A 17,355-nucleotide genomic window follows, 5' to 3' on the forward strand; every position below is an offset into this window, starting at 1 on the left:
CCAACAAATACGCCTTCTAGCATGAGACTTGGAGCCTTCAAATCAGCCAGGACAAGCATAAACAGAAAACCCAGTGTTGACAGAAGTTATTCCTTGTGCTGACTGTGGATTACTATGCAATGCAAATGTGTCTTTAAAAAGATGCTGCATATGAATGCAAGGCAGTAGAAAATAGTCATGTTTTTTCTTCAGCCCAGTGGCTGATGCTGAGCACAGAACTTTTTATTTATTTATTTATTTATTTATTTCTCCATAGTTCACCAAATAACTAGGTGTTCATAGGGTTACCTTGTACATAAATATGGTTTATAAAAGTTTGTTATGGTCATAGTAAAATTCGTCAAGAGTGAAAAAAAAAAAAAAAAAACAAAAACAAAAAACAAAACACACACATAACCCAGAAAATGTTATTAACACACAAACATGGCTATTCCATAATGTCCTTTTGGAAATTTAACCTAGGGAATCTATCAAATAAAAATATTTATTTATTTATTTATTTACTTATTTATTTATTTATTTTTGATCCATGAAGTCAAAATATGTCTGTTCCAGGTGTATGACACTCTGCCGAGTCCTGTGTTTGAAATCCTAGTGAGCAGAGAGTGAGCAGAGAAATCTTTATGTTTGACTCTCCCACATGAGAGACAAGTGCATGTGTACCTTTACAGATCTATTGTGTCTCATCTGCGAAGCATAGTAGGTTGTTTTGATAGTTGGCAGATCCCATATTATTCCAAGATCTTCATTCCCTGAATTTCTTTTTGTTTCTGCTTTCTCAGAGATTAGGAATTGTCTGAGTGTGTGAAATTCAGTGACCTAAGTAGAAATCATTTGTCAGTGAAGGGTGATAATCATTCATGAATAAAATAAACATTCAATCCCTTTCTTCCATCTCCTTCCTTCCATTTCCCCCCCTCAAGTGAACAGCTCAGTCACTCCCAGAGAATAATAACAGAAGGAATGAAAGACAGAGGAATGACATCTGCACTTACTGGGGGTGGATTTTCACCTGGCTGAGATGTGGCATGAGTGCTTGCAACATGTGTAATGGGCATTCAATTTGATTTGTAAATGTACAAATAGCTGCCATTTTTCCTGCAGAATTACTAGGAAAAAGACCTACCCCAATTCTGGCTGTTTCTCTTGTCATTGCTGAAAGTGAAATTACTGCTTTCCTTTGCCTCTAGAGCTGTCAGGAGGCAGGTACAATTGTCTAACACCTTTGGACAGGGAAAGTAATGCAATCTGCTGTAAACATTGAACTGCCTTTATATTTTTAAATCATATGTTAAAATTGTTCTGTCAAACGGTCATTTCACTAAGGCAGCTATTTAATAAAAGGTAGTCAAAGTACATCTTCACAGGCCACTGTCTGCCGTTCTCCTTTTTAAGCTTTACCATGTGTCTTTTCATGACCACTGTCAGGCACTGGAAGTCAACTACCTTTTCTCCAGGATTAAGTTTCATCTTTGTGGTATTTCCTTCCCTTCTGCTAACATGCAGAGGAATGGTAAAGCATTAGCTAACACCACAAGTCCTTTCATTTGCAGAAGAGCTATCACAAGATCAGTGCTTGAGATTTTAAGAGTTTAATCTGAATCCTACTTATGTGTTTATGCTCACTACACAACAGGAAAATGAGGAAAAGTGCACAGATATGACAGGATCCCAAATTATTTTTTCCTAATTACATATATATTCATTTCATGATACTCTTCTGCAAATTTATTGTTGCAATCTTCACTAGGAAGTAGGGAAACACATTAGATGGTTTCCAGAGCCTTCAGTGGTTAAGTCCTTTATCCTCAGTGCCAGAAAGCAGTGAGAGTGGGCTGCTCTGCAAGAGAAGGGAAGCCATGAGCCAGAGGTGACAGACAGGCATGCAGGGCATTGTCCTTGTAGCCATGGGGTGCATGCAGTCCAGAAGGGCAGAGTAGGGCTAATGCCAGTAACTAGGGGAAGCACAGAGATATGATCACCACGTTAGTCCTAGTAATGGGTCAGGTCTGAGTTCAGTAAGTCCTCATCTGCAAGGTGAAAGGCCAGGCACAGGCATACCTGCAGTGTGGCTCAGGCAAAGACCAAGGGCAAGGGCTGCATCTCTGTTGCAGCTTCTGAACAAGGCAGAAATTGCAAGTAGGGGTGAAGCGCCCACACAAGGCTTCCCATAGGGCTCTCTAGCAGCTTGTTTTCACCAAAGTTTGCTTCAGGGTTAAACAGCTGCATCATATAAAAGCTGACCCTGAACACAAGCTAATAAATTCCTAGACTAAAGGGTATGAGGAAGAGTTTGTGGAGAACAAGATGTTTGCAGGATAGCCAGGGCAATTAGAGTCTTCTGGTTCACTCAAGGCCCTGACACTCAGTCCTCCACCTGTGACCTCTGAAAACTAATGTTAACACTATCGCCAATTTATTAGACCATGAATCTTCCCCACAGCATTAAAAACAGACTATAAGGCAAGTAACATAAAGCTATGTTTTAACATAGCCATTAGAGCATGAGTCAGCTGCTGTGCTGAGTATCTGAGACATCTGCAGGAACTGGCAGATATGACACAGGGCTTGCAGAAAACCTGAAGCAAGAGCGCAAGCATGGTGCAATAAGGTATTTAAAATGACCCTAGAGACCTAAATTTAGGCAACTGAATCAAGCGGTTTAGCAGGATCAACATGACTATTTTACCTTTGCTTAATTGGACAATAACTTTTGCTTGCACTTTAAGTGTCTGCAGATTGGCATGCATTGGAAGGCTCCCTGTGAAGTAGAAAAGCCCATCTTTTGAAAATGTGCTGTGTTAAGCAAGCTGTTAGGGATAATTGCAAATGCTAATTTCTCTGACACTTATATGACCCATTAGCTTGTCTGGCAGAATAAAATCCTAATGTCAAATTGTTCATGTGCTATTGAGAAAGCATTTTTTCCTTGGTCCCTGGACTCAGTTCTCTATACTGGAAAAAAGATGATAAACTGGTATCCTACATCTGGGGATGTGCATAGGTTTTGTGGGTTTTGAGAAGAAGAACAAGCTATGCATCAATGGTATTATTGTACTTAATTATTACTACAGCCCTGATGATTTTGATACCCAGAATCCTGGTGATAAAATCTATTACCTTATTTAATAACAGAGACTGACAGATGATCAGAAGAAACAAATAGTAATGAAGAGCTCTGAAGGAAATTCATCTGGCTGAGCATGAAACTAGTTTCTACTGAGTTCTACTGAGTGCTAGAATGATGAATGTAAAGTTGTTTTGTTTGAAGAAGAGTCTGAGATGCCAATTTGCAGAGGAAAAAAACATGTCCTGTTCCTCAACACTGCAACAGATCTGGATCAAATAACTCAGTAAACATCCTCCTCCACTTTTTTTTTTTTTTTTGCACACATTTTTACATGAGCAATGAGCAAGGAGGTCTGAACATTTTCATGAAAAAAATACTAAATTAAACACAGTCCCAATTTCCTTTAACTTGCACATCAGTGTTTGGCAGGTGTATGTCTCATAAAGTCTCACTGAAACCAGCATCAGTGCATTAGGGAACAATTCTTCCTTCTCGTTATATACTAATAGGGACTTTATAGATTATGTCTCTACTAGTAGGCTTTTGTGTGTTTTTCACATTTTGTAAACACTAATGTAAATATCTATAAATTTTTGTTTGCATTTATACCATTGTACAAACAGAAATAAAGGTGGTGATTGAATCAGTAACGGCCACCATATTTATTGTTAGTGGACCAAATTGTGAAGCTGACTGTAGGCATAAGAAAAAAAAAAAAAAGTGTTTAAAAGACTGGGTAAATATTTGTTGTCTCTCCCTCTGCTGTCACTGTTTTTTTTTTTTTTTTTCTCTTTCAGATGCAATTAATATTACAGTCCACATAATAAGATGGATTTTTAAGGAAATGAGAGCACATAAAACAGATAAAGATTGAATGAATGCCTCAGAAATTGAAATGTTTTAAAATGGCAGAAATGTGGAATACTTAGATACATCAAACAAATAATACAAGCCACAGAAAGGTCTATACAGCCACCAGCTAGCCTGTGACATTTGCTAATGCTAGAGGTTGTCAAGTCCAATATTGTGGATAGTTATATATATATTTAAAAATGGCATTTATTGTTATGAACCTAAGTACATAGTTAGAGGATCATTTGTTTTGGCAGCTCAAATCTCCGCTGTTTACCTCCTCCATCTACAATTTGATCTATTTACTGGCATCTCAATTCTTCCAATATATGCATTAGGATATGTACATACCAATGAAGGAAATGTGTACCTGGTTGGAAAACAGATTCAAGTTAAAAATCACTTTGTTTGTTTGTCAAGTTATTTGGCTAGGTGTATTTTATATCCTGACCACATAGCAGACCAGCGCAAATAGGGTAGGGTAGAGAGAGCATTGATTAATGAGTAAATGAGTAAATATATGATCAATGGTTAATGAGTAAATATAGTGATTTGACATCATGACTGCAAAAAAAAAATAAAGCTCTGTGAGTGAAACCTTGATAGTAAAGTAGTCATAAACTTATTCCAATTGCTAGAATTATTTTCCTTTATTTATTTAAAGACACTGGCTTTCACACAGACAACATTGGTTGGGAAACTTAAAGCATCTATTCCTCTCTTTTCTGGAGTTAATAACCACAACAACAAATAAAACCTCTACTGTCATGTTTTTGAACTCAAGACAACTGGTGAGTTAAATGCTATTTAAACACCTAAGATCTCACATTCCCTGGAGAAACAGTAGAGGTGGCTTACAAGGCTACTACCCCTTAGCAGCATTTTATTGCCTCCCTCCTATGCATTGTACAGGAACAGCAGAACTGGCACACAATGTCACGGGCTTGTACCATAGCTACTTCATTTCATGGGCTGCTTTCTATACTAAGTAAAAATACCCTGAGCATCTCTGAAAATCTAAATTCCATCCCTCCACCTGACTACCAAATTCCTGCCTTCACAGCTGGAGACGAAAAATCACCATATATCTACTGGACACTCAAAAGGTAACAATTATGCGACACTATTTTCTGCTCTTTCTGGTAACATTGAAAATAGCTGCTGTTGTATCAAAACAAAACAAAGAGGAAAAAGAAAAAAAAAAGAAAAAAAAAAAGAAAAAGAAAAAAAAAAGGAAGAGGAAGAGGAAGAGGAAGAGGAAGAGGAAGAGGAAGAGGAAGAGGAAGAGGAAGAGGAAGAGGAAGAGGAAGAGGAAGAGGAAGAGGAAAAGAGAAAGGGAAAGGGAAAGGGAAAAAAGGAAAAGGAAAAGGAAAAGGAAAAGGAAAAGGAAAAGGAAAAGGAAAAGGAAAAGGAAAAGGAAAAGGAAAAAAAAGGAAAAGGAAAAGGAAAGAAAGAAAGAAAAAAAGAAAAAGAAAAAAAATTGCTCTGCTCCCTTCTGCACGGATATTCATGCAATATTATACACTCTTTATATACATATGTGTCACTTGTTTGGGAGATAAGAAAACTCCTGCACCCTGAATTCATGGAGATGTATATTGTTCATTAGCCCTTCAGGGGTACATGGGGTACATGAGGCAGGGAAGTAAGTGGCACAAACTCTTGCAGGAAGCTGTTGGTGCAGACCAGTTTTTTTAGTCTCAATTTCATGGAAAACATAGGCTAGTGGTGCTTCAAAGTGCTCACAGCACACAACTCTGTTCACTTTGTCATTAAGACAAGGACAATGATGGGATAATGCAGGTGGCAGCACTGGGGCAGAGATTGCCGAGAAGGGATCTGTCTGCTGCTTTTTTAGCCCATCCAGATCTCTTAATCCTCCCTGGCATTCTCACTCACCAGAGCTGTGAAGGTGGCCAGCAGGATATAATTCTTGATGATTGCCTCTGAATAACCTTTCCATGGGTCAGCCTTAGCAGAGATAAGACTGCCTCTCTAGGGAGTGACAGCCATTGATATATTTGGATACTTAGCAAACGTGCTGTCTGAAGCGCCTGTCACTGATAGCAGTGGAACAACACTGGTGTAGAGCTGTTCAAATTATTTCAGGTTCAGAATGATTTTTCAGTGCTATCCACTTCACTGTTTTTTCTCAAGAGGTTTTTCAAATGTCATATCATTCCTACTCTTTAGCACAATAGTCTTTATGTTAAAACTAGCTAGAAAAATCAGCAAGCTCTACCGGGGAATGTAGGCTGTGCATATTTCACAGTGGGGGCGATACCAAATGAGAAGCAGTCAGTTACACTCTGTTGTTGCAGCATGGAGAGAATATTATTGTTGAGTACCTTTACTTTTAAGAACAGGAACAAACTAAATGACAAAAATGTCTTCAAGTAGGAAAAAAAATAGGATTTTCATCTCTGCTGGCTATTTAAGTGAAGACAATCTGTGATATAAAATTCTACTTTCACTCCTTATCCATACAGAGATTTATGCTGCTTCAGACATCTCGGATAGACTAGCTCAGACATCCTAACTAACTATATCTTAATGTTAGATACAATAAAGAAATAAAGATCATGTAAGTTAGGAGCTACATAGCCTTGGTGGTTATTTGGCCTGTGGACCTGCCTGGAGAACACTGCGGCAGTCAGCCCAGGTCTGCATAAGGTCTGCATATGGGGGCCTCAGAAGGAAAACCTAAACTGTCAGGCCCTGAGGAATGAGCAGCTCTCTTGCACTGGGGAAAGTTAATGGAAACCACTAATGATAGAGATGATTTTAAACCAAAATTCTTCTCCCAAAGGCATATAACTCATCCAGTTCAACAATGGATCTAAAACTGAAGCAAAGCTGGCACAGGGTTGTTCTCCTGAAGGCAAATGTCTCCTTCTGCTTTTCCAAAGTTAGAGCAGACTGTATCTTCCTGTAGAAGAGTTTATTGGTTTGAACATTTCTTTGGTGTGTGTGGGAAATGAAATTCAATGATACTTTTTAGGCTGGAAGTGCTCCAAACCCAGGAAATGTCCCCAGAAAATGCCTTAACCTTTGGGCAGTTTGTACCCTGTTCCTGCCACTGACACAGAATTGACTGTACTTGGGAGTTTTTCATTGTTTGGACCAACGAGCTTATCACCAGACTCACTAGTTAAGCTATGGGACAGCATGCCAAAAGGGACTGTGTGAGAGCAAAATCCTTCTGTCTGCTCAGTGGGGTGCTGGGTACATTGAAGCACATTTGAAATATTTCTACACCAATATGTAGAAACCATTGTAGAATATGTCCTTTGTGAAGAACAAGCAAACAGAGCTAGAAGCCTTGGCTCAGTCCCATTGCTACAACATCTTTGGCATTCATCATTGTGAAATTCTACTATTGGCCACCCAGCTAGGATGACAACTCTGATGAATTATTCTTTAAAGAACTAAGAGATACCTCTAGATCAGCCACCCTTGTCCTTATGGGTGACTTCAACTTGCCAGATATTAACTGGGAATACCACATAGCTGATATAAACAGGTCTGGAGAATTCCTAAAACACCTTGATGAAAACTTCTTGGTAAACATACCAAGGGAGCTGACTAAGAAAGGTGCTCTCACGGATTTGTTGATTGTAAACAGAGAGGGTCTTGGGGGTGAAATGGTGATTGCCATTGTGGCCATAGTGACCATGAAGTTGTTGGGTTTAAAATCTTTGGTGACGGAAGTAAAAGATCCACCAAAACTTCAACCCTGGATATGGGGAGAGCAGACTACAGGCTGCTCAGGTAACTAGTTAATAAGGTCCCCTGGGAAACTGCTTTTGAAAGCTTTGGGGTCCATCAGTGTAGGTTGCTTTTTAAGTACCACCTCTTAAGAGCATAGGAGTAGGCAATTCCTAATTGTCTGAAGTCAAGCAGGTGGGGCAGGATGCTTGCTTGGTTGACCAGGGATTTTCTTTTAGAGATTAGTCAGAAATGAAAGTATGTCCACTGGAAGTGAGGTCATGAGAAGACTACAGAGATGCTGTTTGCCATTGTAGTGAGAATGTGTGTGGCCAAAGCTCAATTAGTTGGCCAGTACTGGGGGGAAGGTATGTGTGGGGGGGTGGGGAGGGTAAGGACAATGACAATAAAAAGGGATGTTACTTGATGAGGATGGTCACCTCACAAACAGGGATGTAGACAAAGATGAGATCTTTAATGCTTTCTTTGCTTCTTTCTTCAATACTGATGATAGGCTCTGGGACCTGCGAAGCCCTGAGTTGGAGGACTGTGACTGCAGTAATGATAAACTACCAGACAACTCCAAACTTGTGCAGGATTTGCTGCTGGATGCAGATAAGTTTATGGGGCCCAATGGGATTCATCTAAGGGTACTCAAAGACTGATGTCATCACAAGACCTACCTCAATCATTTTTCATTGGTCTTCAGAATTTGGAGAGGCCCAAGTTGACTGAAAGCTGGCAAACATTGTTACAATTTTCAAGAAGGGCAAGAAAGACAACCCTGGTAATTACAGTCCTGTCAGTCTCACTTCAGTGGCTGGTAAAATTATGGAGAAAATTATTCTGGGATTTCATAAACTTAATTTCCTTTTATGACAAGGTCACCCACATAGTTGACCAAGGGAAGCCAGTTCATGTGATTACTTTGGATTTTAACAAAGCTTTTGATACTGTTTCTAACAGTATTCTTCTGGATGAAATGTCTAGCATACGTCCAGACAAATACAAAACATGATGGCTGAACAAGTGACTAATGGGTCAGGCTCAAAAGGTTATAGTAAATGGGCTGACATCAGGCTGGTGGTCACTAGTCACTAGTGGGGTTCCCCAGGGCTCCATTTTAGGGCCAGTTCTCTTTAATGGTTTCATAAATGACTTGAATTAAGAACTTGAAGGTATACTAAAGTAAGTTCGCAGACAACAATAAATTAGGAGGAGCTGTTGACTCCCTCAAGGGTACAGAGCCCCTGCAGAGAGATTTTGAGAAATTAGAGAGCTGGACAATCACCATCCATATGAAGTTCAACAAGAGTGAATGTTGGATTCTGCACCTGGAATTAGGTAACCTTGCATAATATTTACAGACAAGGGGATGAGAGGCTAGAGAACAGCCCCACAGAAAAGGATCAGGACATTCTGGTAAACATGAGTCAACAGTGTGCCCTGGCAGCCAAAAGGGACAGAAATATCCTGGAATTCATCAAGTACAGAATTGCTGAGGGAAGGGATTGTCCTGTTTTACCCTGAACTGGTGCAGCCTCATTACAGGTACTGTGTGCATTTCTGGGCATCACTGTGTAAGAAGCACATAAAAATATTAGAGAGCATCCAAAGGAGGGCAACACGGTGAACATGGTGAAGAGTCTAGAGCGAAGATGTATGAATAGTGGCTGAGGTCACTTGGTTTGTTCAGCCTAGAGAAGAGGAGACTAAGGGGAGACCTCATGGAGGCTTTCTCATGAGCAGGAGAGGAGTGGCAGGCACTGATCTCTTTGGTAACCAGTGATAGGACCTGAAGGAACAACATGAATCTGCATCTGGGTAGACTCAGACTGGATATTAGGAAAAGGTTCTTCACTGACAGGATGGTTGGGTTCTAGAACAGGCTCCCTAAGGAAGTGGTCAAAGCAGCAATCATCGAATCACAGAATGTTTTGGGTTGGAAAGGACTGAAGATCATCCAGTTTCACCCCCCCAACCATGGGCAGGGACACCTCCCACCAAAGTCCCACCCAACGCGGCCTTGAACAATTCCAGGGATGGAGCATCCATAAGTTCTCCGGGCAACCTGTTCCAGTGCCTCACCACCATCTGAATAGACAATTTATTCCTTATATCTCATATAAATCTGCCTTTTATTAGTTTAAAATCATTCCCACTTCTCCTATCACTACATTCCCTGACAAAGAGTCCCTCCCCAGCTTTCCTGTAGGCCCCCTTTAGGTACTGAAAGGCCACTAGGAGGTCCTGAAGAGCCTTCTCTTCTCCAGGCTGAATGACCCCAACTCCCTCAACCTGTCTTCATAGGAGACAGCCCCTGTCTTCAGCCCTTTGATCATCTTCATGGACCTCCTCTGGACTTGTTCTAATGCTTCTATGTCCTTCTTTTGCTGGGGGCCACAGAACTGAACACAGGGCTCCAGGTGGGGTCACATAAAAGCAGAGCAGAGGGGGACAATGACCTCCCTCAACCTGCTGGCCATGCTGCTATTGCTGCAGCCCAGCGTACAGCTGGCTTTCCGGGCTGCATGCACACACTGCTGGCTCATGTTGGGCTTCTCATCCACCAGCACCTTAGTCCTTCTCCCTAGACCTGCTTTGAATCCATTCTCTTCCCAGTCTGTATTTGTGCTTAGGACTGCTCTGGCCCCGTGACAGGATCTTGCACTTGGCCTTGTTGAACTTCATGAGGTTTGCACAGGCCCAAGATTACTGGAGTTCAAGAAGCATTTAGACAATGCTGTCAGAAATATGGTTTGATTTTTTTGGTGGTTCTGTGTGGAGCAAGGAGTAGGATTCAATGTTTCTTGTGAGTTCCTTTCAACTTGGGATGTTCTATAATTATATGATTCTATGAATAACATTGGGCGTAAGATGGTCAAATGGTATTTGTGCTGTACCAGAATGTGGTGCTAATCAATAAATAATGTTTGAAGAAATAATACATATATCTGCAAGTTCCAGTCTGTTCACATCACTATTTACTGCCCTGTGAAGTGGCCTTATGAATCACATAGTTCCTGCCTTTTGATGATCTTCCAGAGTTACCTCATTGTCACCTCCCTGTGACAAACCTTCTCAGGAAGATGGGACCAGTCTTTGTAGACAGAACCAAAAGTATTGATCTGATCTCTGTGCCATTAAGGATAAATAGCTCAGTTTCTGTAAGGCCACTGGTACTGTTGCAAACAAGAAGATCCTTTCCTGCAGTGCTGAGTATCTTTTAAAACCATAAATGAAATATTTATTTTTGCCTATGAACTGTAGCATAGTTTAAAAAAAGTCATAGCCAAAGCAGTGAGTAGTTCATAGTGAGAATTTCCTCTCGAAAAAAAATTATGCTTAGAGTTCTTTGTTAGCATTGCTGATATTTCAATGTGAAACTGTGGCACCTTTGATTTCAATGCCCAAGTTCCAATCACTATTAGTGAAGACAGTATTTCATCCAAAGGGAATTATGTAATTCATTTATATGAGTCTTCCTAAGCTTTGTTCTGTGCAGTATATTTTTTTCCCTCTATAAATACATATATATATATTTTTTGTCAAAGCTATTATTTAATCCAAAGGGAAAACAAAACCTTTTACCATGATAATTTCTTTTAAGAAAAGTTGTCTTCCTGAGCCTATTCAAATGATCACAGAATAAGAGATTGTCTGGCAGAATTTAAAATCATATAAATTGTTATACCTGGAAAGGGACTCTTTTATTTGCTGCAGGATGAAAAATTAAGAACCAAGATCTCAGCATGAACCGTGGAAAGGTAACTTATTTACCTTTCAATATACACATCCTCAGTCATTTTTTCTCTTTATTAACAAACCTGTGTCTCAAGAATATCATGGGATGATCTGATAGATATGCTTGGATATATCTGGGCTATACATCCATGAAAAGAGAAGTCCATCTATATTAGTAAGAATGATTCCATATGGATGAATCTTTTGTAGGATGTGCAAATATTTTGTAAATAGATATGATGTTGACATTCCTAGATGGGTTCCAGTTCTTCTAACTCAGTAAAATGCACCTTCTTTTCAGCATTTGTTTACATTCAATGAGATACCTCAGAAAAGTGTTTTAATACTAAGTATTTTAGCACTGAGTATTGAAACTCTGCAGTTCCTCACAGCTAACAAGGCAGACTGCAAGAATATACGTGAGTCAGCTGGTGGTAAAATTATCCCTCTCCCGTTCATTAAAAAAATATTTTTTCCCCTAATGTGGTTCCATCAGCTTCTACCCTGAATAAATTATCACATGCCAAAGTACAATCCTCTTCTTGTTGCTGCTCCTTTTATTCCTCCTAATTGGTCATTAATGCAAAAACAGTTCCTGTATGGTACAGATTTTGGCTTTTTAATTGTAAGAGCAGAAGAGATGTTAAAAACTATCAGGTGCTGCTGATTTCCTAGCAAGGGTTCTGAGACTCTCACAATGCTCTCCCACAAATTCCTAGTTGTTAGAGGTAAAAAAAAAAAAAAAAAAAAGTGATTTGTGACATCAACTCCTTCTTAGGTTAAGACAAGTTGAAGGCATTCAACATCTGCCATGCTCAGGGTTTTACAGTACAAACCAACAAAGAAGAAAGCAAAAGAAGAGATCCCTGAATGTGTGCCTTGTCTCTGTTCCTATCTGCATCATGTGCAATGACAGATTCCCAGGAACCTTTCAGAAAGGAAGATGCATTGTAGTTATCTTTCAGAGGAACATAAGAATACTGTGGCTAAATCAAATAAATAGTGGTGACACTTCAGCTCAAAGACTACTCATATCAAGTATTGTAATAAATATTTTCATATACTCCATATACTTTTCAGCCCTGGAGAAATCAGCTCTAGAGTGGTAGAAGTGCATTTCAAATTGAATTCCCTTTCAGAACTTTTTTTCCTTTAGAGAATCACCACAGTTGCATGGATTATGAAATGACTATGGGCAGCAGTGAAAACTGGAACAGGAAGCAGTGATCTAAGCTGAGGTCAATCAAAGAAAAAAACCTGTGGAGAAAATAACATGGCAGTTTAATAGCTGGGCTGATATTGATCCATGAAGAGGGAGGTGGAAAAGTCTAAAAGAAGGAAAACCTCACCTGTTTCATTAAAATAGTACAATATTGACCTCTTCCTAAAAAGGGCAAGAGAAGTCAGTATCAGTTTACATTTTTTTCTGTAAGTACTGATATTTCTACATTCTAGCGTGCAGAACTTTCAAAAAGATTTATTTCTTAACATTTTCTACATACAGAAATAAATAAACTCTGCAGAAATATGATTACATATAATAAGTATTGCTGAGGCACTTTAGCGTTCTCTCTCTCTTTTTACTTTTTTATTTTATATATATATATATATATAAAAATCACAGGAGGGGCTGTGATTCAGAGGGGAGAGAAGTCCTTCGGGTTTTGTTTTCTAAGTTAGTGTCAGAAATCTGTGTTTTTTTAACACATTTATTACCTTAACATATATATATATATTTTTTTGCTAGTCTACTTTAACACTTCCTAAAGAAGTGTTTTTTTGGCTTCACTAAATTAATTTGAAAGACAAAATGCATTATTATATAGTATTTCGGTATAACAAAACTCTCGTAAAATACAAAGGGTTAAGAGCTGAAGAAATTTTATAATATATTTATGACATAAATATTAGTAACATTTGGTAAACTTAAATCTTTGGCACAAAAATATGGTCATCTAATTAGAGTCATGAGGTCTTATTTCTTTGGACTGTTCTATGTGGTATTTATCACCAGAGCAATTATAAGGAAGTATTATTTAGACAAAGCTGCTAAAGAAAATATTCAATAGTCCATTATGTGATTGTATTGCTGTGAGAAAATTAGGGGGAAAAAGCACAATGGTTTAGAGTTTGTTTCTAATGATTAAATCAACAAAACTATTCCCAAAGTCCCACCATTTGGAGATGTGACTATGAATAAACAGTAAAAATGTTATATCCCTTTATATTGTTTAAAATACATGTTTTAATTTAAAATATGCTGCTTTTTGATATTTGCAAGAACCACTTAAACTGTGCTTAACTGCTATTTCTATACATGAGTTTCAAGCTACCCACTAGCTTGTTTAATCTTAGTATTAAAATTCACAGCTGCTATAAGCAAAGTTTTGTGCCCTTTTTAATATTCTCTGTTGTTCCAATTTCATGTTGGAACCTAGGAAAATTGTTTAATTTCCTTGTGACCTCAGTTCCCAATCTGCAAACTGGTGACCAGGTCACCCTGTACCCCCTTTCTGCCATACACCTGCGCTGTTTTCTTCACAGTTACAGAAACAACTGAGCTACGAATTTATGGAAGCTGAGAACTTCTCTCATGAATTGAGGACTGTATTCTTTTCTTAATATCACCTTTGTTCTCTAAGCTTTTGTTTTCCGCCATTGTTAGCAAGAGGATATAGTGTTAAGTGGTCTCACAAATACAGCAACCCTCATTTTATAATCTCAAACCACTGCCAACAGCAATTCAGTTTGGATTAGACTCAGGGCTTAAAAGGTTTTGGGGAAAGAAATGTGAAAAAAATAATAGAAGCCTCTTATTTGTGCTAGCAGTGACAACCGTTATATAACTACATAAAATTATCATTCATTATCAGTTTCTTGGCAGAAGTACGCAAAGAACAGTATTATCCTAGACTTACTTTGGATTACTGGGAGCAAAATTATATCTTCATTTCTCTAATTTGATTTGTTGGTATTCTTATATTAAAGTTTTCATATGGCTTATAAAGACAAAAAGACTAGTTGATTATTTATGTACTTATGTACTTATTTACTTACCTATTTACTTATTTAAATTAGAGCCTGGTTTTATCTTTCAATTCCTTGTACATGGCTCACACTTGTATATCAAAAATAACTTTAAGCCACTTTTTATACTTGGAATAATTAATTACACATACCAATATTATCTTGAGGGAGGCAAGACTTGTTTTTTCAGAAGGTTCTTGCCATTCTGCCTGTATTGTAGAGAGCGAACAATAATAATGAAAGGTCTGCAACAAAAGTCCTCAAGGACTTTTGTTTTTTTTTGATCAAGGTTAGATTGTGTCCCCAGGTAAGTGGTGAATGCTTAGTATTTCATTGATCCTTTGTTGACTTCAATTATGAGTTTTGAAAATCATGTTTAGAAAGCAAAATTTCTAATGCTGGATTTAGGGAGCTAAGTTTTAATTGGGTATTTAAGTCTAATATAAACTATATTTAATTCAAACAGTCTTAGTGTTGCAATTCCCAATTTCAGAAATATTCAAGTACTGATAATCTTATACAAAAGAAATGAATTGCTCTAATAGAATAAATCCACAGTAAAAGAAGCTGTTATGATATATACATTGAGATTGGCTAGAAACTCCCTAGAAAAAAACAAAACAAAACAAAAACAAAAACAAAAAACTATTATCATTTACCTGTAGGGATTATGAGGGCAAACTTTTCAAAACCACCTAGTAGTGGCTGAGAATACCTATTTCTCATTAATTTTATAAGGTGATTGTGTATCCAAATCCCTTTGGAAAGCTGGATAGATCATTTTCTGAAAGTCCAACAGGCATCTATGTGTGGATATTTCCTCTTGGGACCATAATTTCTATGTGCTCTGGACACTTGAAAAAATATTTTTCCCATTAATTTTTGATGCAAAAAGTCAGAACTTGACACTCATACAATATGCATATGAAGCTAAAATGGAAACTTTGATCTAACAAGTCATGTGATATGAACAAAAACAGAAAGTGAGCAAGTAAAAGACGTAAAAAGATTTTCCTTTCTAGAATACAGTTTACTTCAGGACAGAAAATCATCTATTACAATGGAAAACGACCACTGTTCATTCATTAGTACTGAAGCCATAAATTTACTAGTAAAGCCTAACTTTCCTTGTTTGTCTGCTTTTTAGGTCAAAACTCAACATTAAATCCAGAAATTAATCGGACTTATACATTTGTTCTTAAGACAATATTTCTACCTCAGAAAGCCAAGTTTTCTTTACTTTTTTTTTTTTTTATATCCTGATATGAATGTAAATACATGCAGTTCTAAGAAAATTTCCTAGCAGATCTGCTGTATTTTAGCAGTGACTGGTAGTGCAGGCTGCAGACCAAGTATTATATAATGATTTCATAACCTTAACTTCCTCTCCCCTCCTGCAACCCCTCAATTTCTGTGTTGGACATTGCATTTTTTTAAATAAAGTGATGTCCATTTAAGTGGAACAGGTGATTACTGAGAGGTAACAGCATATTACCTATTACCACAAGTAGAGGTTCAATAATAAAATGTTATTAAAATAAAGGGATTTTTTTTTTTTTACAAAATTGTAACATTAAAAATAATAGTTAAATGTTTCTTCTAATCATTTCTGAATCTTCTGCGAAATCAGTAGTTTTTTTTCACAGTTATTTGAATGTTGTTTCTAAATCTCCTATTTATGTGTAAGAGTTGCACTTTCCAATAAATCCTTTTGTGGTGACATGCTAGGAACTGGTAACACTCTGGCCATGGCCTAAGATTCACCTACAAGATATCACTTGGCCAAAATAGAGTGGGCCATTAGTAGATATTGACCAACTTGTCTTTATGATCAATCTTTTATTTATTTGTTTGTTTATTTATTTACTTATTTACTTATTTATTCCCCAGCAGATATCCATAAAACCATTTTTATGAGTGTTATTTCTGTTTTTTTCTATCGTATTCAGCAATGTGTCCCCACCAGATACTAAATGAACCTGAAGGTTATTTGTACCTGGAACCGTGAAAATAAAGAATAGGAAAAATAAGACAAGCTTTTAATTATAATTCAGTTATTTCCACACTAAATGTAAGCACTCTGAGGCAATGACTATTTTCTCTTTACATGGATATCCAACATCTCTAATGAGCATTCAGTTTCTGTACATTTCTTTGCTCAGGGTAGGGTATAAAGTGCTACTCAAATGCACCGCATGCCATAGCTTTGTATCTCCCACAGAGTATATCAATTTGCACACATTTCTAATTAACATCTAATTTTGGATTAATTTCTGATTCCCTCCTCTGGGCTTTTGTAATGATATCATGAGTTACACTGGCAGAAGGTTTATACTTAAAATGTTTCTGTATCATAGAACCTCCTAGGAAGTTAAGTGACAGTGGGATTAAAAAAATATATCTAAAACAAATAAACAACAACAAAAGAAAAAAAAAAAAAAAAAACAACAAACCAAAACCTCTCAGTTTGTTAGACATCTGGAATCTGATTTTTTAATTTCATCATCTATAATCAAGGAAAGAATCTAAATAATTTCAGCTCCCAGCAGTCTTCCTTGCCTCTCTTTCCATGCAATAAGAAGCTCAGTGTTATTATGTTGTTCTTATTTTCCTTCAGTGCCAAGAGTATTACAGTGATGTAGGAAAGTGGACAATTTTACTAAATAAAATGCCTATATTTCAATATTGAAGTTTATAAGTAATTACTTCTAATTTACTTGCTAAACCTCAGAGCTCTTGGGGGAAATATGTACTTTAAATATAGTATAATGCAGAAGTTATACATTAGTTAGGCTGTTCTTTTTCTCCTCACCCACCACCCCATGCAGGAGTGCATCATTGGAAATATGGCAGTAACACTGTTATTGTTTAAACATGTTGGCATAGATTTTTTCAGAAGGCCACAATTCCTGACTGGTATCTAGATAACTTATCCACGGGTATATAGATATCTC

This window comes from Anas acuta, chromosome 2, assembly GCF_963932015.1.
Source record: "Anas acuta chromosome 2, bAnaAcu1.1, whole genome shotgun sequence".
NCBI lineage: Eukaryota > Metazoa > Chordata > Aves > Anseriformes > Anatidae > Anas > Anas acuta.